The 24,711-nt window shown below is 31.1% G+C and overlaps 1 protein-coding gene across 4 annotated transcripts in view; it reads right to left on the reverse strand.

Annotated features, from left to right (window-relative positions):
- The window catches only part of Sulf1 (Extracellular sulfatase Sulf1), an 88,554-nt gene extending 69,946 nt beyond the window's left edge, over positions 1-18,608 (reverse strand). For all 4 annotated transcript variants that reach the window (XM_018518455.1, XM_018518454.1, XM_018518453.1 and 1 more), the window contains exon 1: positions 18,329-18,608. The gene's annotated coding sequence lies outside the window, so the exon portion shown is untranslated. The remainder of the gene's footprint in view (positions 1-18,328) is intronic.
- Positions 18,609-24,711: the final 6,103 nt, after the last annotated feature.

Raw genomic sequence — 24,711 nt, forward strand, 5'->3', positions numbered from 1 at the left:
GGCATATATATATATATACATATATATATATATATATATATAGTAGTCTCCACTGTCCGCGACCGTCACAAACAGCTGACCAACGTTTTGGTAACATATGGTTGGACAATATTCTCTCGTCCTTACTACGCAAACTGGACATTAGCCCCTCTGTGATTTCCTTTGGATCAGGATGCGCGACGACTGGTTCGATGAACATTGCTCTCACACAATAGTGAATGTAGCAGGAAGGGTGAGCTTGAAACCGAAGGAAGATGCGCACGAAAGGCAGGGATGCTCAAACTGCTCGTTATATTCCATGATCTAATTTCGCATATACGAACAAAACAAAAAAACAATCTTCTTTTTCTCTTTATATTAATTAATTTTTTATTATTAATTGAAATACCAAGAGAAGAATCCATAGATTATTTTAATTTAATTTATAGAAGAAAGCTTCATCTAGTAATCGATTACATAAATTCAGCTCGTTGCTCCCCCATGCGAGACTGAAAAATGAATGACTGAGAATTATAAACTATTTATGAGCTTTCACGCAAATTAAAATTGATCTCATCAATGTGTGCAGAGATTTAATTTTTTCTCATTATTTTAAAAGAGGGAGTGAGATTTTGTGACAGAACTAAAATAACTAAAAAGCTTAACTCGCTTAAATCGATATAGTTTCGAATGTCATGTTGAATAAACTCAATAAACATTCACTTCTCTCTTTATGAAGAAAATTAAATTCCTGCCTACAGTGACGAGTTCAAAATGTTTAATTAGTGAAATTTGAAAGTTCATAAATAGCTTATAATTCCGAGCTTATAATGACATATCTTTTTTCATATTTGTTCGTAGAGCGATTAATTACACAAGAATAACGTGATATTCTTGCAAAAGCTCTGCAGCACCGGTATAAATTATAACAAGAAGAAAAAACGTTTCTCGAGTTTCTATCTTTGACGGCTATAAGTCAACATCCAGAAGATATATGTTCCAAGATTACATGAATGCATCATTGTTATCGAAATATACATCAGATGGGACATCTTCAGCTGTAACAGTTTATTAGAACGTTAATCGCGACCTTCGATACTGTTGTTTAATTCATCATTTCTAAAACTAATATTAGATACGAACATTAGATACAAACATGATTTCCGTGATAAATCATATATTGATAATATATGATATACACACGCACGAAAATTTGACTTGCAACACACAATATATGCCAAAGAGAGATATAACGACTAAAACGCTGCTTTATTATCGATGATCTTTAATAAGTTTCTTCTGCAAACGCGAAACTTCCGTGATTCCCAAAATAAATTTACAAGCCAGCTTATGCTCGATATCGTAGAGTATTTCCAGATCCAGAACTTAAGCCAGGTTATTTATAAATCCTTAGTACGAAACCGTTCCGTGCTGTTATAATGCCTGAAAGGCTATTTTCGGCACAAAGCTAATAGCGTGAGTGCTCTCGTAAAAAGGCGGTATTTTACAGCAAGGATATCCTGCAATTTCTGGAGCGAGACCTAAAGTGCACACCGACAAAAAAAATGCGTTTACCGATAATTGAATGTTTGAACTTCGTACACAGATACGTGCCTATTAGATGTGTACGTGTATGTGATGTATACCTTCGAAAATACGTTGCTAGAATGACGACGAAAGCAAAACGCTGACCATTCTAGCAACGATTCGCTATTTCTTCATCTGTCATTAAGTTTATGTACGTTCATTAAATCATGGTCGAAATTGAATCAGTGATAAACAATTCTTAATAGCAACAAAACGAAAAATTCGCTGCTGTCGTGCTGGGCGGATAAACGTGTCATATAAACGTTCATTCTTTATCATCGTTTTCTAATAATAACACAACTTTTTTCATTTGTAACAAGGTAACAACACTGAGAGAAATGTTTGATAGGTATAACTATTCACTTTGTGGATATATAATTATAAAAACTTTCTTACTTATTCATTTAAAATTATGTTGTGATAACCAAAATTTCATTAGAATAACTAAATTTTAATTAGGATAACACAATTTTTAAATAAAAAAGTAAGAAAGTCTGATTCAGTCACATATTAACAAAATAAATGATTATACGTACCACATTTTTCATTGTCAGTGCAGTTCTGTAAATTAAACATATAATAAACTTTTACTTTAATCGAATAATTGGATAAATATATTATATTATATATCTTGTATTTTTGGATACACACACACACGCACACAGTAGTCAGTAGCAAAATTTTATTTCAGTAAGTGTGTTTTTTAAGTAAATAAATTCTTATGAGGAAAATGCGATAGATGCGATAAAGATTCGCAACATAGGATTTAAATATAGGTGTAATAACTATAATACCTTGATCCGATTCACAAACGCACTCGATATAGTACGTATCATCATGTAATAACAGCAATATTACCAGTGATACCCATTACTGTTTTGAATGATTTCGTTTCACTTAATACTTATCAAATTCCATATAAATCACAGCGATGCGTTTAATGTCCCCCATTAAAACAAACGATCATGCAGAGGCGAGCTTCGAAAGGATAGATTCAAACGATACACGAAGTGATGAATTTACGGAAGCTTATCGTAACGGTACGAAGTAATCTATCTTGCACGTGCACAAATGTGCATAAGTATATATGCATAACAAAGAAAGAGAAAGAGGAAAAGAAGAATTACTATGCGTCCATCGTGACTCATCAACTTTAACTGTAGCTCATCATTGAATTGATGTATTAATAAATAGCTTGCACATTGATTACGCAGATAACTACTACAGATAATATATTTCTTCAACAAGTATAAGAGACTTGTTGACAAATTCGAGTTGAATGCATATCGCGAGTGTTTTGATAAAAACAGCAAGCTCAACAATAATACAGTACCATTTACTTACGATTCCAGAATACATGTCTAATCCCAAATAATTCGAGCGTCGATTGCGCGACGGTGGACAGAGCACATACGAGAGTATTGAATATATTCTTTTATATTATAACATTCGTACTCTAGATGGAGTTAGACACAAATAATTTCTCGTATACAAAAATACAAACAATTGGTTATAATTGACAAAAGTATTATATGGTATGTTATTAGTACTAAGTTATTTATTATATTTTAAGATGTATATATCCATTATTGTAAATAATGTAAATATTGTATTATAAAATATAATAGAGCAACCATAAACGATATACCATTTTTTGGAAGTGTGGAGTTTAACGCTGGAAACTCCACCAATAAACTGAAACAAATATAATGTAGAGATGGCTGATAATGAGTCAGAAACTGAATTCAGGTTCTTTATTTTTCGAACTGCTAAAGACGCAGTTGCACAGGATCTATAAGTAATGATATTTTTTTGCTTGTCTCCATCTATAATTTTCAGTTAAACAAAAGATTTGGTTTTGAATGTTTCCTATATTGTCTTAGGATTTCATATAAAAATTACAAATGTTTATACATAACATAATATAAAATTAATGACATCATATATCGAGTACATAATTGCAGTTTGTGCATGTCGCTATATCCTGGAGTTATCCTAATTTATGTCTGTTTCAATTTGGTGGAGCAAGCTGTGCAAAACTCCACATTTTCAAAAAATTGTATATCTTTTCACGCTGTATGATACATTCATATAGGTACACATTTCGCATGAGTCGCGAATGTTATTTATCTTATTATAATTGTGAATTAGATTCTACTTATATAAGTAAAGACTTGTTGGCAAATTCGAGTTGGATGCATATCGCGATATGCATCCAACTCGCATATGTTTTGATAAAAACAGCAAGCTCAACAATAATACAGTACCAATTACTTGCGATTCCAGAATACATGTCTAATCCCAAATAATTCGAGCGTCGATTGCGCGACGGTAGACAGAGAACACGGTAGACGAGAGTATTGAATATATTCTTTTATATTATAACTTTCGTACTCTAGATGGAGTTAGACACAAATAATTTCTCGTATACAAAAATACAAACAATTGGTTATAATTGACAAAAGTATTGTATGGTATGTTGTGTGTTAGTCCTAAGTTATTTATTATATTTTAAGATGTATATATTCATTATTGTAAATAATGTAAATTTTGTATCATAAAGTATAATAGTAAACATATTTCCAAAAACGTTATTTTTTGGAAATGGAGTTTTAACTCAAAGAAACTCCACCAATAAATTGGAACAAATATAATGTAGAGATGGCTGATAATGAGTCAGAAACTGAATTCAGGTTCTTTATTTTTCGAACTGCTAAAGACGCAGTTGCAGGATCTATAAGTAATGATATTTTTCTGCTTGTCTCCATCTATAATTTTATCAGTTAAACAAAAGATTTGTTTTTGAATTTCATATAAATATTACAAATGTTTATACATAACATAATATAAAATTAATGACATTATACGTCGAGTACATAATTGCAGTTTGTGCATGTAGTAGCTATATCCTGGAGTTACCCTAATTTATGTTTGTTTCAATTTGGTGGAGCAAGCTGTGCAAAACCCCACATTTTCAAAAAATTGTATATCTTTTCACGCTGTATGATACATTCATATAGATACACATTTCGCATGAGTCGCGAATGTTATTTATCTTATTATAATTGTGAATTAGATTCTACTTATAAGTAGAGACTTGTTGGCAAATTCGAGTTGGATGCAGTGTTTTGATAAAAACAGCAGGTTTAACAATAATATAGTACTATTTACTTGCGATCCCAGAATACGTGTCTAATCCCAAATAATTCGAGCGTCGATTGCGCGACGGTGGATAGAAAACATACGAGAGTATTGAATATATTCTTTTATATTATAACTTTCGTACTCTAGATGGAGTCAGACACAAATAATTTCTCGTATACAAAAATACAAACAATTGGTTATAATTGACAAAAATTGGTTATAATTAACAAAAGTATTGTATGGTATGTTGTGTGTTAGTCCTAAGTTATTTATTATATTTTAAGATGTATATATTCATTATTGTAAATAATGTAAATTTTGTATCATAAAGTATAATAGTAAACATATTTCCAAAAACGTTATTTTTTGGAAATGGAGTTTTAACTCAAAGAAACTCCACCAATAAATTGGAACAAATATAATGTAGAGATGGCTGATAATGAGTCAGAAACTGAATTCAGGTTCTTTATTTTTCGAACTGCTAAAGACGCAGTTGCAGGATCTATAAGTAATGATATTTTTCTGCTTGTCTCCATCTATAATTTTATCAGTTAAACAAAAGATTTGTTTTTGAATTTCATATAAATATTACAAATGTTTATACATAACATAATATAAAATTAATGACATTATACGTCGAGTACATAATTGCAGTTTGTGCATGTAGTAGCTATATCCTGGAGTTACCCTAATTTATGTTTGTTTCAATTTGGTGGAGCAAGCTGTGCAAAACCCCACATTTTCAAAAAATTGTATATCTTTTCACGCTGTATGATACATTCATATAGATACACATTTCGCATGAGTCGCGAATGTTATTTATCTTATTATAATTGTGAATTAGATTCTACTTATAAGTAGAGACTTGTTGGCAAATTCGAGTTGGATGCAGTGTTTTGATAAAAACAGCAGGTTTAACAATAATATAGTACTATTTACTTGCGATCCCAGAATACGTGTCTAATCCCAAATAATTCGAGCGTCGATTGCGCGACGGTGGATAGAAAACATACGAGAGTATTGAATATATTCTTTTATATTATAACTTTCGTACTCTAGATGGAGTCAGACACAAATAATTTCTCGTATACAAAAATACAAACAATTGGTTATAATTGACAAACATACTATATGGTATGTTATTAGTTTTAAGTTATTTATTATATTTTATGATGTATATATTCATTATTGTACATAATGTAAATATTCTATTATAAAGTATAATAAACTAAGTTTAACAAGCGTATAGAACATTTTTTGGAAGTGTGGAGTTTAACCCGGAAACTCCACCAATAAATTGAAACAAATATAATGTAGAGATGACTGATAATGAGTCAGAAATTGAATTCAGGTTCTTTTCGAACTGCCACACAATTACACAGGATCTATAAGTGACGATATTTTTCCGCTTGTCTCCATCTACAATTTGATCAGTTAAACAAAAGATTTGTTCTTGAATGTTATATCTTAATTTGAAGTTACCCTAATTTATGTTTGTTTCAATTTAATAGGGCAAGCCGCGCGCGCGCACGCGCGTGTGTGTGTGTACTATAATTGTGAATTAGATTCTACTTATATATTAGATTCAACTTATACATATATATATTTAATATAAGAGAAAGAATTAAACTCTGAACTATTTTATTTCTTTTCAGGGATCTGATGTCTGAGCCGATTTTGTATTGTATGCTTATTCATTTCTTTTTCATTTTGTGTTTTGTATGATATACGATTACAGGTAACAGTGTACGAGCAAGTTATAGCATTTATGCATACGACAATTATGTATGCAGAAAAGCTACTTTAGGTCGCGCGTGCCCAGCATGACAAGTAGTGATATCCTTTCCTTCTCCCGGACTTTCAGCAATAAATCTGTATTAACAAGGCATGCTATGATAACGTGCCATTATGCACGTTAACTGTATGCATACATCATACGCCGCGGTGGAGTGCAAATCAAAATATCGAGGAAGCTTTCATCATGTTAACCAATTAACTATGCATTAATAATGTAATCTCTATGGAAATGCGAAATTAACAAAACATAATTTGAATCCAGTCAAAGAGAAAGAATGAAAGAGAGAGAATAGTTGCTAAAATAACGCATTGGTACAAAATAGTGTTGAAGCCGATGAATTCAAGAACAACGTGTATATATTATCGTACTCACATTTGGCTTCTTGGACGTCGAATTTAATTTACAACTCATCTTACGATTTATGCGTCTATATGAAAATGGTTTTACAGTGTACGTTTCTTGAAAATATCGCGAAAAAAAAGTCAGATAAGCAAAACATAAAAATATGACTTTAGAATGATAAACTTTTAATTCATTAGCAAAGAAAAATGTCATCATATAATGCAGATAGCGTTATGCCGTAACAGAACTATAATATACACTGAAAGAAAAGATTGGTTGCTGCAACAATTTAGTAAAATATGGCATAGCATTTTTATATGGCTGCAGCAACTAGTTTTTGGTTGTAGCAACAAATTTTTAGTTGTGTTAGCCTTTCCGCAATGTCATCAGTATATGATTTCGATAGGTTAACTCAACTAAAAATTTGTTGCTACAACCAAAAACTAGTTGCTGTAGCCATATAAAAATGCTATACATGCCATATTTTACTATCTAAATTGTTGCAGCAATCAATCTTTTTCTTCAGTGTACTTTCAATTTTAGAATGAAAATAAAGACTTGAACGTCGCAAATACTTTGAGTCATGCGTGATATATTTAACATTTCGATGTCTAATGTGTATCACTTCATCATTACTTTAAGAAGAAATATGACTATAAGATATAAAATGAATATACTTCTGCTTAGCATGTCGTTTTATAAACACAAGCGTATTACACATATTTTCATGTAATACATGTGTACCATATTATCCACATTATTATTGTGCATATTGGGGACAAAGATTTTCTATTAAATTATGTATTAAATATTAATATAGTATAATAAGGTAATTTTTATGAGAGTATAGAATTACCGTAATTTGAATCTAGTTTTTCTTTATAGAAAAGAAAAGTAAAAACTTGTACGTGTTACGACTGTAACCAGTTACGACTAAACCAGATGACTACATAATTTGTATTATATTTATATAAATGCATGTTTATTTTTTAAAGTAAAAAGTTGATTTAAGACATCGTAAATATTGGCGACATTTCGCATATCGCATATACAGTTACGGCATGCACAAGTTGCAATCGTGTGCTCGATATATGCAAAGATATCATTAATTGTTGATTTTACATCGTAATATGTACAATGCTTGCAGTACTTATACGTGAAATCTTAAGACAGCATACTCTCTAAATCTGAATCAGTGGATAATCACTGATATTAGTGCCAAGTATGCCACTGGTAATTAGTGAATTAAATGTGAGATCTCTAACCTAGCTAATCTTTATTGTGTGATTGAAATAACTTTGTCTTAGTGCTTAAATTCAGTGAATATGGTATTGGAAGATTGAAATTAACATACAAATATCAGTATTTTAGTTATATAATGCTCAAACATTCTTTCTTTTTTAGTCGAATTTTACTGATTATCAATGCAAAGTATGCCACTAGGTAATTAGTGACTATCCACTGACTCAGATTTAGAGAGTATGAAACATTCAAAAACAAGTGCTTTGTTTTAATCGGTTAAATTGTAAATGTGTAAATAAAGCTAATCGAAAAAGTGTCGTTACGTAGATTCTGTGTACATGCATGTCTAGCAATTCGAAATCGATTTCTAATTCACAAGGGCACACGGCCAACTATCCCCTTCTAATTTTAACAAGCTCTGGATATATTAAAATATAGTCAAACGTATGAAACACGTATTTTTTTTATAAATGCAGAATCGCACATTAAGAAGTTAAAACTCTCCTTTGAAAAAGATTAGTTTTCTTTTCTTTTAAAGTAAATATCATCTAAATTATGAAAGACATAAAAAAATATTTTAAATAAAAGTTGAATAGTTTTACGAGTAGTTTATAATGCGGATAAAAAAATTTGTTTACGTAAAATTTTCATTTGTAAACAATTAAAAATAAAAAAAAATTTTAATTATTATTATAAAGTACTTTTAAAACTAATCAACTTTTACTTAAAACATGTTTTAATATCTTTAAGGCTAATTCTATGTGCTTTTTGTTTTCTGTTTCTTGTTGTTTGTCTCTGTTTGTCTCTTGCCTTTTTTATCAAGAAGGCAAGAGACAAACAGCAAGAAACAGGAAACAAAAAGCACATTGTAGAATTAGATTTATAGTTTATAGTCGTTTTTACCAGTGTTATTTAATTTTAATCTCGGTTCAATTAACTTTTTCTAATTCTAAAAATTAAAAAAAAGATAAAATGTAAGTTGAACAAAATTAAAGTTAATTTATAGTGGTAGAAACGGATATAAGATGATATCCACGCAGAAAAAAAAATCTATTTTTTTCAATGGTTTCACCTTAATGTACATGCGACTCAGTATACTTATAAAAAATACATATCTCTTACTTTTGTAATGATATTTACTTCTACACTTTAACATATTCAAAGCTTATTAAAATTGAAGGGAGACGGTTGTCTTGTCAGCCTTGTCAGTCATTCGCTTGACATTTGCCACATTGCAATTCTACATTACAATTTATGTTTGTTTCAATTTATTGGTGGGGTCAAATCCCACACTTCCAAAAATTGTTGAAGAAGAAGATTCACGGAGAGATTCACAGGATCATTTTTTATGATAGTTATTTGTATTATACTATAAAATAGAATAATAATTATCTTAAAGTAAATGTACCATCATTATTTATACTAATAAAATTTATAATATAATTATCAACATAAATAATAAATAAATTATAAAACATAATAATTTGTAAGTAATAATCATCATATACTTCTGTTTCAATTATAACCAATTGTTTGTATTTTTGTGTACGAGAAATTATTCATGTCTTACTCCATCTAGAGTACAAAAGTTAATATAAAAGAATATACATAACTCGCGTATTCTCTGTTAATTGTTGTGGCCGTGTTCCAATATACACTGTCCGTACTAAAAATTTGTAGTATACGTAAACTAGAGATTTTCAATACTGACGGTATATTAGAATATGGATATCCTTCTTGATGATATTTTGATAACTAAATGTTAAATATAATAATTTGTATACATTAATACATTGTATACATTAACACATTTTTGTTGCTATCGACAGAATCAATGTACGTCTATTAAGCTGGCACAGCCACTTCAGCACTCCGTTTCTAAAATTTTTATTTGTGTGCAAAAGCGCATGTAGGCAATCGAGCTGTAGGCAATCGAGCTGTAGGCAATAGTACATGTAGGCAATAGTACATGTAGGCAAAAGTAACCCCGTTTCTAAAATTTTTATTTGGTCGCAAAAGCGCATGTAGGCAATCGAACTGTAGGCAATAATACATCTAGGCAATCGAACTGTAGGCAAAAGTGATGTAGACAAAAGATACTGTAGGCAATCGATTTGTAGGCAAACGGGATCCCCCCACAGTTTTCCTTCGAAAAGAGTTTGAAGAGTTTTCTGAGAATCTTTGTTCAATATAGTATATATATATATATATATATGGATCGGAATAGCTATCTCATGAGTGGATACGGTCAGATAAAATTGTAAAATGCATTTTTGAATTGAAATGCTAGTACGAATGAACAATACAATAGAATCTACCTTTACGGAAACAATAAAACATTTTTTTTTATTGTTGGACTTATTTTTTTAATGTAGTGTTGGTTCCAAAAAGGCCTTGAAGTGTTGGTTCCAAAAATAAAACAAATGTAAATTGTAATATAGATTTGTAATTATAAATATCAGGCGAAGATAATCAGAAATTGTATTCAATATTTTCAACTTTTTCGATTTTTATCTTTGATCGCGCAGCTATAAATGATTCATGAGCGCTTTCTCGGAAAATACAGTTATTTTTATTGATTTAATTATCACAATTAAATAAATACTTGTTTTAAGTAATTAAAAAAATTTTGTTCACAAATAAAATAATTTTTATGTGTATGCATATAAAACCTACCCGTATAAATAATTGTTAGATTCATTTAAAATGTATATTCTATTTTGCAGTAAATACAATAAAAAATACATTTAATAATTACTGCAATTCTTCACTTCATGAATATAAATGTATACCAAAGAAAAATTTATAACTAAAAATATATGAAAGAAAATTATATAAAATTCATCGATATTTGTTTTTACTTTTCTTATCTGATAATAATTATATAGTATTTGTAACACATAAAATACATAAACGGCGATCGTGTAAGATTTTTATATAGCTTCTATTATTATTTAAATTGTCCTGAGTGTGATAAATCAATGGATAAGTTAAATTATGTATCAAAACTAAAATAGTAATGGAAAACGTTCAAGGACACGCTTAAGATGCCAACAACTAAACGACTCGTCCTAAATTTGTACACGATCGAGATACATCGCAGTATCGAAGTCGTGCCAAATATTAATGTTGAATCAAGCGTGGTACCTTAGATTGAAGAATGTCGCACGTGTGACCCCGATTTTACAAATTTATTCCATATTCGGATCGCCTCTCTTAATTAATATTGAATCGCTGTAACGCCAAGCTCCAGTCTGCTGGAGATTATTATCAGAGATATTTAATAGAAAATGGAATGTAAATTTTTACTGCCAGTGCAACGTATAATAAATCTATAGGTTTTCATATCTCCAATTTCAGAAGCAGTGAGATTCACGTTTGACCACGAACCTCCATTTTCGCTTATATCGAGACAAATGTATCGCGCGCATTTCCATATGTTACTATCAGATTCGGAAGTAGATAGATGAATACACACAAGAAATCGTTTACTTATAAGTAATCTTAGCTTGTTCAGAATATACAGCACACAATAGCATACTGGCAAATTAATAACATTTTGAATAATGTACGTATCAAATAATATAAAACATGAAATATAATAAAAAATATATGTAATATGAAGAAATATTTTTATTCTTGTTTTTCTCTATTTCGCCCTTCTTTCTATTAAGAAAGATAAAGTAGTCTAAAATAATTTTTATTATCTTATTCATGTCGTAATATACGAGAGAGAGAGAGAGAGAGAGAGAGAGAGAGAGAGAATTTCGTTTAATTAAGACTAATGATACTTTTGGAGTCATCTCATTATACATCATTTCCTTTCATTAAAAAATATCTTAATGTATACAGAAAAAGTTATCTTACCAAATATTAACTTTTGCACACGGAGAAAATTTTATATTAAGTTTTAATACAATTTTAAATTACACTTTATTATGTCTTGTATTTTCGATGGACTCTCATAACATGATTCCGACTTAACTTTTACTATAGTAATAATACTAATTTTTATCACATAAATAAAAAAAGTAATTATTTTGTTAAGCCATATTCTAACATGAAAACAGTTAATTTTTACTATGGTAGGTACGCAAACAAAATTTGCTAGGTATATTTGATTTTGTAATAAAAAATTTTTACTATATGAAAAAGTGTAAAAATTACGTTATATTATTGTTTTTAAAAAAATAACTATAGCATTTAAACTTATAATTTACATAAAGAGCGCAGCTACTATCACATTATATAGTAATTTTAAATATAAAATTTTCTCCGTGCACATAAAAGAATATCGTTAGTTTAAATGTTATTTATTACACGAAAAAATTGAAAGAAATAACCGCGCAATGAAAACAGACGGTGCGAATTAAAAAATTTTTAACAGGAGTTTTTCTTCCAAAATAGCAATCCATGCTGCGATATGTATAAAACTGAAGCTTTATATCAATTTAAACCTCAAATCGATAGATTACCACAACAGTTTTTCTTTCTCTCTTATTTTTTTTCGTGTTCGCGTCCATTAATGAGTTTCAGCATGTTGCAATCGTAATAATAGCCTAGGCCTTAAGATTTCTGCAAAACAGTTTGCCGAAAAAAAGCGCGCGGACAGTGGCTACGTTTGTTTATTCGCTCAATACTCGTGGATCCTCGAGACAGGTCCCGCAACGAATAGCACGGATAGGAAAGCACTCGCGATGATTTATTCAGTCCTTTGTGCTCGCGTGCCTTCCGTCACGGATCTATTTTTGGCCCTTTCAAATGATACGCGAAATAATTTTCCATCCAGGCTTATTGTCATCGTAACTTTCCCTGCACGTCGCAGTTGGGAAATAGAAGAACAAAGGGTATTTTTCGAACACGCGAGTGAGCGAAGCGAGTCGCGAAATTTGCGAACTTTTTCCCCATTGTCGAAAAGAAGCTCGTATCATTTGAATCCGATACACATATAGACCTTATCAAATTTAGCAACGAATTTATATTTCTATTCCAGGAGAGACATAACATTTTGATTTATATCCATATTTGCCAAAAAATCATGGTATATTTTTGACTAATAATTTAATGAATCTAAGAAGAAGAAAATATATATGACTATAAATTATTCATGAGAGAATGCATTACTGAGAATATATTAGACACGTTAGATCCGCAATTCACAATCTATAAAGTCTTAAGTTTCGTGATTGCTAATTTTACTTTTTTAACTCACGTATGAAATAAGTTATTGTGCATTGTTATAAACCAACTAATGTGAACAATAAATACTATGTTAGTTTATGAAGGTGTCCGGTAAAAAAAGAAAGAGAGAAACATTTGTAATAAATAACCTTGCTGTATGAATGCACAATGAATCGTTAATCATGTCATCGAGTCTTAGGTGTGAAATGCGGGTATCTGCAGCGATATATATATCGTTGATAGTTTTTACTTGTTCTCCGTTTCTTGGTCGAATAATTTATTGATTTCTCACACAAATGTCTTATTAGCGTTCTTTTTGCAACGTTCATCATCAATATCGTAATCAATTATTAATTTCGAAGCTTTCAACGAAAATTGCCAAGAAATCTGAAGGACAGTATAAGTTTAGCTGCAATCTTCAGAGATTCCAAGAATTATTTAATTTTTAAAATGCGATGCTACTCTGAATCACGTGAAATATTTTGTCTCAAATCATTACACAATAATTACACAACTATAAATAGCGAATTCGATTGCATTTTTAGATAATTCAGCAAAATCGTTCTTTTCGTAGAAACAAGTTAAACTTTGACATTTTCAATAAACTTGTGTTATTAGGTAAAGTACGTATTTTATAATTCGAAATATTTGCATTTCATTTTTATACTTAGATTAAATCAGTGTGTAACGGCTTTAATATGCATCAGCGCGCACTGAGCTCATCCAATTGAATTCGTTATAAAATAAAGAGACAATCATTGATAGACGATTAACTTTATCATGCGATTATTTTAGCGACTTTAAAATGAGAGGCTTTTAAATTGCAGATTTTACGATACAAAATTATTGTCTTCTTAGTTCATTGTTTTATACATGTTTCATTACGGAGTAGTCATCGACTATGCTTCAAACCATGTATATACTCGTACAATTACGCTATTGTATACAAAAGCCGTATTATCTACTACAATTACCCCATTATGCGTTTTGTCCTTTTGAATGCACTTTACGTGTATAGCATACGCTTGTATGAAAAGTGCAGCATATAACCCCGAAACTACAGTAGATTTTTAAGCCTTAAGCCATAAGGAATGGACAAATCACAATCTATTTTCCTCGCATTTGACTGTAGTTCATGACTTTCTTAAGGCTTAAAACACTTATTGTAGATCTCGACTAAACTTCGAAAAGAAATAATGCGGCTGCTTACAATCTTTTCCAGATTTCCCACTAAAAAGCCACTTTTTAAGAACAAATTCAACGTAGTTTTAAGTCTTCAGATTTATAACGAATTATACGATTACAACAGAAGACTGAACAAATCGTTCGTATTCGGTTGAATGCGTTGATATTATATCGATTTAAGGCTCCTGTGTTCACTCATTACTGTTACTTCAGATAACGATATCAAAAGTAAGAGAAAGCATACAATAAAAATTCATCCAAATTATTCGAATAAAAAATATTCTTCAATAAAGCAACGTTTATAATCGATAGAATAGACTTATAAAATATACCAAAATCTTCCCTCTCTCTCTCCTTCTTGTTTTGAGGAGAAATTAAATTATATTTATTTTTATATGTATTATTAATTTGACAATTTGTCATATCTATAAACATAGCTTATTTCGTTTCTAGTTATGTATAATTCGTTTCCAAATATATGGTTATTTATTAACAAAATAGAAAAAGATTTTTAGAATATTTTACAAGATTCGATTAGAATATTTTACGATTCTATCAATTGTATCTATTGTTTTATATTTAAAAAAAAATTTTTTATTAATAAATTTTGCAAGAGTTTCTATTGTGTATTTTTTTCATTTCTAACGTCAACATTTAAAATAGTAGTAAGTGAACAGAAATTAATTTCTTAAAAAATTAAAAAATAGAAAATTCGTCTTGAATTATTTAATATTTCAAATTATGTACAAATATAAATATACAATGCGATTAAGTATGTTAAATCGCGACATAACTATTTTTTCTTTTATTCATGTGATTTGTAATGCTATTTGACGTGTAAGAAGACGTCAATTTTAAAATGAACTGATTTCCATAATTGCACAGAAAAATTTTGCCGAAGTATCTAAAAATTTTTAGCTAAATAGAGAGATCTGAAAATAATATATTGTTAGATAAAAAAAATACTTATGTAAAACGTTTGAACTGATTATCAAAATGTTACAACTTTTTGCAGCATTGTCACCAATGTTTCAGCATTTTACTAATTACTTTAATGATTTAATATTATTTTCAGATCTAAATCTAGCTGAATTTTTAGACACTTCGGCGAAATCATTCTTTCTATGTGCGTTACAACTTTGCACATGTCTCCCATGTGGCTAATCCAAGTTCCCTCCCGATCGAAAACATTTCTACCATATTTGAAAGTTTCCGGGGAACAAATTAATGAGCATTCCTCGTACGACTTCTTGGCTGCAATGTCTATTTGCGTTTATTGACATGTGTCGGTCCGACGCTTTTTTGTGTGACTGGCCGATATTTACAATCGGATACCACGAATCCGCGAACGATACATTTCGGGACAAGAGCAGGAAAATATTACCTACTATAGATTTTAGTACGGACAATATATATCGAAACACAGTCACAATTAATGTAATAGAAAATCGCGAGTATTGAATATATATATTCTTTTATGTTAACTTTCTCACTCTAGATGGAGTACGACAATAATTTCTCGTACACAAAAATACAAACAATTAATTATAAATGGAACAAAAGTATGATTTTTATAAACAGAAGTTAAAAAAGGAGCATATAGCCAATACGCCAGTTGTTTGTTGTAAATATATTATAATACATCGCAACAAACAACTGGCTGTATGCTCCTTTTTTAACTTCTGTTTATAAGTTTTGAGCCATTATTAACCTCTAAAAAATATGATTGTTACTTATCTTATATATGTATATCGTAGTTTATAACTACACGGAGAAAAATGTACAATATTATACGTTACAATTTTAGTTTATAGAATTTTCTTTATATTTTTTTTAGTAAATGAGATTGTCGTATGACAATCATTTTTACTTTATAAACAACAATTTTTTCTTTAGTATTGAAAAATTTACTTTACTGCGTAGTAAAAAATATATATATATAAAAATTCTGAGAGTTGTTTGTGCTCGTCAATTTTGAAAATAGTACGATTTACTATAAGTATAATTTACTTTACTGAAAGTATGATTTATCTTACTATAAGATAATAATCACTTGAAATGATGTATTGTAATCATAATGTACTTTTTATATTAAATTTCCGGTATTTTTACTTTTTTTAGGCAAATAAAATTTATCACAAATTCGGTAAAAATAGCCAGAATATTTTTACTAGTCTTATAAGGTATCCATCTCTCAATTATTTTTCTTCGCGTAATGTTTAATTAAGTAATGTATACTATATTATTATAAGTTACGTTATTTTATAAGTTACGTAACTTCAAATACATTTTTTAAAAATGTAGGGTTTGCCCAACTCTGCCAATAAATTGAAACAAACATAAATTGTAATGAAAGGTTTATAATGTGGCAAATGTCAAGCGAATATGACTGATAAGGGACCAACTATCTCCCTTCGATTTTAATAAGCTTTGGATATGTTAAAGTATCGAAATAAGTATCGTTACAAAAGTAAGAAACGTGTATTTTTTATAAATATACAAAGTTGCACGTTAAGAAATTCTTAAAAGAAATAGGTTTTCTTTCTGAGTGAATATCGTTTAATATCCGTTTTTATTAATATGAATTAATTTTAATCTTAGTCCAACTTACATTTCATCATTTTTAAATTTTTAAAATTAGAAAAAGATAAAGAATTAGTTGAATCGAGAGTAACGTTAATCTACATTGATGGATACAGGCATTAACACTGCAAACGCTTTGAAGCATTCTGATTGATCAATTCGTAAGATTCTTTCTTCTAATTGATCATTAAAGCATTTGCAGCGTTAAATTGATCTTTTGTATCACATGGTGCAATTATGACGTGGTCATAAATTATTTATTATGCGTTAGAAAACAATTAAAGAAAACAATAGTTATCAAAAACAATAGTTGCGGAAGTACCGCGTCGAAATAAAGAAATATTTAATATAATGTACGAATAATTTAGACTGAAACTAATTTAAATCACGGAAGGAGATGAAAATATTATCGAAAGTGCGGATTTACGATTGGTTGTCCCATTTATGAATAAATGTGATTTATTTAATGGATAAAACAGAGGAAAAAGAGAAAGAGAACGAGAGCGAGAGAATAAATAAGCTGAGATTATGGAGCTCGAAATATGGAGCAACTTAGCCTTTAAGGCATGGTTTTACATAATCTAGTTAACTTGAAATTTAGACTTAACCTCACTTAACTTGATGATAATGTAAGAATTGTGTTTTTCTAACTAGAATTAATCACTGAACTAGCGGTTTTATAATGGTAACTTTAATACCCGTTTCTACCAACGCAGATTAACTTTAATCTTCGTTCAACTTACTCTTCATCTTTTTCTAATATTTAGAACTAGAAAAAGTATAGTTGAATCCCAAGATTTAAATTAAACTACGTTGGTAGAAACGGGCATAAAAGGTATTTACTACAAAATCATCAGTTTAATGAATAAATAGGATTAATAGAAGAATATAAGTTTAACATTATTAAATTAATCGGCAAATGAAAAGCCGGGCTTAAGTATTATGTCAAAGGCCCGATTGCACCAACGTTACTTTGATTTTAAGTGAGGCTTAAAACTCTCTCTGTCTCCATCTCTTTTTCGCTTTGAAATGAGACAGAATTTTAAGTTTCGCTTAAAGTCAAAGTAACGTTGGTGCAACACCAAGCCTAACCTAAGTAAACATCAAAATATGTTTGAACCGGCACATTTTACTAATCTCGCATTCTCGTTAATGATATAGTATACATAAAAAATGTTTCCAACACAATCACATGAACGGCACATGCATACGACGCGTCACAACCAGCGGGTTGTATGCGAAGAAAAAAAAAAGAAAGGAGAAAGAAAACCAAAAAAAAGGACTTACTTATACGCAGAGAAGATCCAGGCAGTGATTCCGGACTTTCATCGGCAACACTGCTTCCCGAAGATGAACTCAAGCCGGACTCGAACGACGACGGCGGCGGGCGTCCTCTCGTCCTCTTGTCGCGACGTGCAATTCGATCCGGTGAAATTCAGACGCGCAAATCGGCGACCGGAGAGAGTCAGGAACGAACGCACAGATGCACGTGGCGGCGAGACGATGCGATACTGTCGCAACGGACAAATCGACTCCCCAACGCAACCTCACCGCGCGACGGTCGCAACCAGACTGAAGTTCGCCGCCGGTCGGTCCGCCGCGCTGCCGCGCGACTACCAGCGACTGCTACAGACTACCCGTCCCTGGAAACAGCTGCTCCTCCCTCCCCTGCTCCATCCTCCATCGTCGGAAAACTACGCGACGATCACACAGTCTCACTGCGGTCCTATGACGTCGCGTAAAATGCATCTTTCCACGAGAGAACCGACGCGACGCCTTCTCTCGCGAAATCGCGGTGATCCTGGCGGGTGGCCGAGAACATCTCGACGTTGATTTATCAGCGCGGAAGAGAAATCGCCCGCGCGAGCGAGAACGCGCGCGCATACAGGCGACGAATGGAGAAGCTTGGAAATTTCACGATAAAATAGAAACTTTTCGTTATCTGCTTTTCAGGATTTGCGACGTAAATCCGGCAACGCGGAAAGAACGATTTTGTTGAAATATCTGAAAATTTAGCTGGATTCACAGTTGAAAAATTTGTGTTAAATTTTACATGTTTTACATGTCCCGAATGGTTCGGTCAATTTTCGTTGATTTAATACAAAATGGATGTGCAAAAAAAGTAACATAAATATGTAAAAAGTTTTTTAGAGAACATTGACACAATTTGTGAGCAATCATATTTCTTCATTAAATTTAACATAATATGTAATACATTTTTTATTTATCTTCGAATTTATGTTTTAAAAAATTATTTTTGTATTACTTGTTAATTTACTCATAAATTGTGTTTAACACTAAATAATGTTGAATATCAATTTATCCCAAAATATTCAAATAACACATAATCACATTAAATTAATTAATAATCAGATATATTAAAAATTCAACACAAAATTTTAACGCAGGACTTGATTGAGTGGACCGTTTCAAACACAAATATTTTTTACTGTGTACAAATCTAAAAATAGTTTTGTTAAACCATAAAAATAATTACGTTCAAATCGATTGTGAGAATAATAAAATTTTTTGTGGCATTACTCATGCTTGAGTTTTCCGCATAATTAATTTAATAGTTCCAAGACAATTATTTTCAGATTTCTACATAGCTGAATTTTTAGATATTTCCGAGGATATTTCAGCAAAATCATTATTCTTTCCATATAGATCTCCCTGCAATTCCGGATTGAGAACAACTTCCAAACGTTGGTCCTGTTTTCTCACTTGCTGCTTGACGCTCTCGTTCGAAAGTAAACGATCGGTGTGAAGATGGTTGCGATTCGTTTTTATGACTCTCGAAAGCGTTCGTTTCGCGATCACAAAATGTAGGTCTGTTCGTATTGCTTACACTTTTTGCATTCAAAATCTTTATTTTCTTTCTCTTCAACACTTGAATATAATAATATATACTTATCTTATTTTTAGTATAAAAATTTTTTTTAATTTCAAATAACAACGAGTAAGTCTTATATTTCCTGAACGGAAAGAACGATTTTACTGAAATATTAAAAAATTTAGCTAGATAGATTTGAAAATAATTTTATTGGACCATTAAAATAATTATGTAGAATGTTTAAGAGCGTTAACAATGCTGCAAAAAGTTTTAACGTTTTAGTAGTTAGTTTAAGGGTATACTTATTTTGATGATCGAAACAAAATAATTTTCAAATCTGTATCTAGCTAGATTTTTAAATATTTCAACAAAATCATTCTTTCCATGTGAAAATTTCTAAAAAATTAAATTGTTTCTCTTATCAGATATGGAATTGTGTTCTAAGACTTAGGTACTAAAAAAAAAAACGATTATACTTCAATTATTTCACGCCGAACGTGCAAGGCTATGGTTCATTTAATGCTTGTTTTGAAGCATTCTTTGATTAATAACATTTTTTCTTCTGATTGGATAATCAAAAAATTAAAATAAATTCTAAATATTTATAGCATTAAGTGGATTACATCTCAATATATTGTATAAATTAGATATAGATAAGTAAATAATTTTTAACTATAAGGCAGCTGTTTATAAAATAGCTTATTTGTAAAATGGCGTAAAGTATGTATATATTTAATTAATTTTAAAAATAAAAATAAAATTATGTTATTTGAAATTAAAATAAGAATTATTGAGACACAAAATTAGGGTAATTTTTTATTGTAATGTGCATTTACTATATTTGTTTGCAATGCTTAAAATCTTTTAAAAGTTTTGCACATAAATTATTTAAAAGAAAGAAAGCGAAGATATTGAGTACAAAAAGTGCAATTAACAAGAATAGACCTGTTATCTACCATATAATAATTTACATGTACAATTGTTCACAAACAATTTAATTCTTCAGTCAGAATTCTCTCCACTTTATTTTCAGAACTTAGTCTCGTTATTGCATCGATATAAATGCGTCAGAATTGATAATTCCCAACTTATTATTCTATACTGATTCTAGAAAATTGCTAGAATCTCTGGAATCACGCACGCGATGTCAAACGGTGTCACTCTCAGTGTCACTCGTTACGATGCGGCAAAAGAATCGCGATGACGCGGGTGCATCGCGGCCGGATATTCTTAGATCGCGAAAGCGCAACTAAAGCTGCGACAAAGAGCTAGTTGCGTTTTCGGGCAGAACAAATTGCGTTTCGAGAATGAGAATATTTTCCGGAACGCACGTTACTATAATAATCGTAAAGCGCGGTACGGAATATCTCCGCAAATTTTCGCTTTACGTAAAATAATGATGGTGACCATATCAAAGTCACGAGCGCGGCCATAAAGCTTTTAGCGAGAATTAGTATCGAAAATGGCTGCACGTACGCGACTCGACGGTAAAATATTTCCCCGTGCATATTCCAACACGCCGGGTGTTTCGATCGCGAGGGCGGGCAAGAAGGGCAAGGGAGAGCTTTTATTGCTCGGCTTTTATTAACTGACGGCGCTACGTGTCCGTCTTCCTATTACTTACGCCGGCATGTCGTAAACCCACCTGCGCCATGACGCGCCACTTTGCGGCCCGATATATCGCTGGGTCATGGACGCGCTTTTAACCCTTCACCCTCTCTTTAAACTCTTACAACTTTAAAGGCGACCTTTATCGCGCGCACTCGCGCGCGTTTATGGGATCGCCGCGGAACTTCGGTGCACCTACGGCGTGATCTCCAACTGAAATTTGTGAGAAATTCTTGTTCACAGGTCCCTCCGAAGCTTGACCTCACTCTTCCGGACCCTACATTTTGGGCACAGCGATAAGCTAAAGTTTCGAGGAAACGCCCTGCGAATATCGGTTCTTGCATCGTGCCAAAGGCACGCTCGAGGAATACCAACGTTTGCCGTAAAACCGCGATAATGCCGATGATGGTGTTGTAATGTGCATATAGGATCATTTTAAAAAATACGCTTCTTATACAAAGAAAATACAGCGAACTTTAAATATTCGGTACGAATATAAATTTCCATTTATGTTTATTTCAGTTTATTAGTGGGGTGACTCGTCGAAACCTCACTCTCCAAAAATTAAAGGAATATGACAATTAATCAAATAGCACAATTTATAGTTCAAATAATTCGAATGAATCTCAATAATAAATACTTGTATGTACTTCTTTTGTGTACGAGAAATTATTTATGTCTGACTCCATCTACAGTATATTTACAATATCTATTTTATTTTTCAAAGTATGTCTTCAATGTTCGTGAATATAAATACGTATTGAGATATTTGGAACGCCTGTCTTATACTTAAATATTTGTGCGTCATAATTATTTTATTATAATTTAATAATAATTAATTACTTATAATAATAAAACATATAATTATTAATACTTTGAAAAATAGAATAGATATTGTAGATATAATGTAGATGGAGTCAGACATAAATAATTTTTCGTACACCAAAGAAGTACGTACAAGTATTTATTATTTCAAGAGTTATTGAGCTTTATTCAGATTCAGTAACTGTAACACCATTACCCGTAATTTTTGGAGACTGGAGTTTGTATGTATACCCCATATTAATAAACTGAAATAAACATAAATGAAAAATTTATATTTGTACCGAATATTTGAAGCTCGCTGTATTTTCTTTCGCCAATAAACTAAATTGAAATCTTTTCTATTAAACATCTGATTTGTTGTGAGAATAAGCGTCGAGTTGTATATTTCGTGTATAAACTGGAACTGCAATTACGCCTCGGAGGCGCAGCCGAGGAGAAGCAACGGACTGACGGGAAAACATGTAGTGGCATGTATGCTCTTGACACTTCATTGATTTCAGCTCAATAAAATAAACACTCCACCGTAATACTAAAACAATATACATATAATATATTTTATTATATATTACTATTATAACAAATTAATTATTTTATAATTATTTTCAGCAGTTATATAATGTGAGAAATTGAAATACGGAACATTATGCATGAACATCAAAACATGCTTTGATATGCCAATTCATGCGTTAAGGTATTTATACTCTCTAAAATTTAGAGTAACTCGAACTGTAAAGAGTGAAATCTTATTCGTAAAGATTGAAAATTGAACTATTCTTTTTTAAAACTGGTTCAATTTTCGCTCTTTAAAGTGAGATTCCACTATAAAGAATTTAGAGAGTAGATATTAAAGGAGTAATGGCAATCCAATCTCTGTTAAACAACATTTTGTTATTTTTAACTTTCTTGTGTGTAAAAAAAATATTAATCAATCCATTTTTATGGTTGTGTCGTTTTAAAGTAAATAACATCCATATTAACATATACGCTTAGTAAATAATAAACTAAATTTTTAAGTCAAATTTAAAATACTGGAAGAACATTTAAATATTCCTAGATCTTAAAAAACCTTTTTATACGCATCTTATGGTTAATCCTAACAAGATCGATCTGAATAAGCGTGTGCTTTTTTAATTCGCATTCTGAGGAGGAGATATCAAAGATCAAGAATGGATAAAAAATACGGATTCGGCCCGAAAAGACATCAACATCCAATTTCGCTAAACCAATCACCTTCGATTATTAATATATATATACTGATTAATGAATAAATGGCAGTTCGAATCCCGCTTGTCGACGTCCGCCAAATATCCAGGAAGTCATTCATCCGTCTTATGTAACGCATTGCGGACAAATTAACCTTTGCAAGTACAGAGCATTTTTAACGACGGGGTGTTTATTTTATCGAGCTGAAATCAATGAAGTGTCAAGAGCATACATGCCACCACATGTTTTCCCGTCAGTCCGTTGCTTCTCCTCGGCTACGCCTTCGGGGTGTAATTACAATTCTATAGTTTATACACGAAATATATAACTCGCTTATTCTCATAACAAATCCAGATATTTAATAGAAAAGATTTCAATTTAGTTTATCGGCGAAAGAAAATACAGCGAGCTTTAAATATTCGGTACGAATATAAATTTCCATTTATGTTTATTTCAGTTTATTAGTGGAGTAGCTCTATAAACCCCACTCTCCAAAAATTCCTACCCGGAATATTCATTAAGAAGTCGAATGAATCTCGATAACCCTTGAAATAATAAATACTTGTACATACTTCTTTTGTGTACGAGAAATAATTTATGTCTGACTCCATCTAAAGTATACCTACAATATCTATTCTATTTTTCAAAGTATGTCTTCAACGTCCGCCAGTTTTTGTAGACCAGTTTCTGTAACTCATTTTGATTATTTCTTAGTTATCAAGGGGAATGTTTAAGCTTTAATTTAAGCTTTCTTTTCGATACGATAATTTTGTATTAAGTTGTTGCTATCGAAAATATTAAAAATTTATGTAAAAATTTAGTAGCTCGTTTTTTTGCCGGTGAATGTATATATTTACATTGTATATGGATAGCAACGATTCCGGAACGCGTGTCTATCATGAGAAAGTTACGCGCTTGAACTTTACTATTTACGCGTGAATGTACATAGAGACACGTGCCAGTCTCGTTACCACGTATCTCTAATGTGCTTTAATGGTGCACGAGAGAAGGGACACTTCCATCACGATGCGATCATTATTACTACTACTCAACATAGGATTACCTGTTCCACCCTGGTAGTATTTAAAATTCATCTCGTACAATTTAATTGCGTCCGCGATTGCGAACGCAGAAAGCGTAAAAGATCGCAGTTAATCGCGATCTTCTGTGATCCATTATGTAAGAAAGTATAAGGTCTTTT

Source organism: Trachymyrmex cornetzi, unplaced genomic scaffold (assembly GCF_001594075.2).
Source record: "Trachymyrmex cornetzi isolate Tcor2-1 unplaced genomic scaffold, Tcor1.1 scaffold75, whole genome shotgun sequence".
Lineage (NCBI taxonomy): Eukaryota > Metazoa > Arthropoda > Insecta > Hymenoptera > Formicidae > Trachymyrmex > Trachymyrmex cornetzi.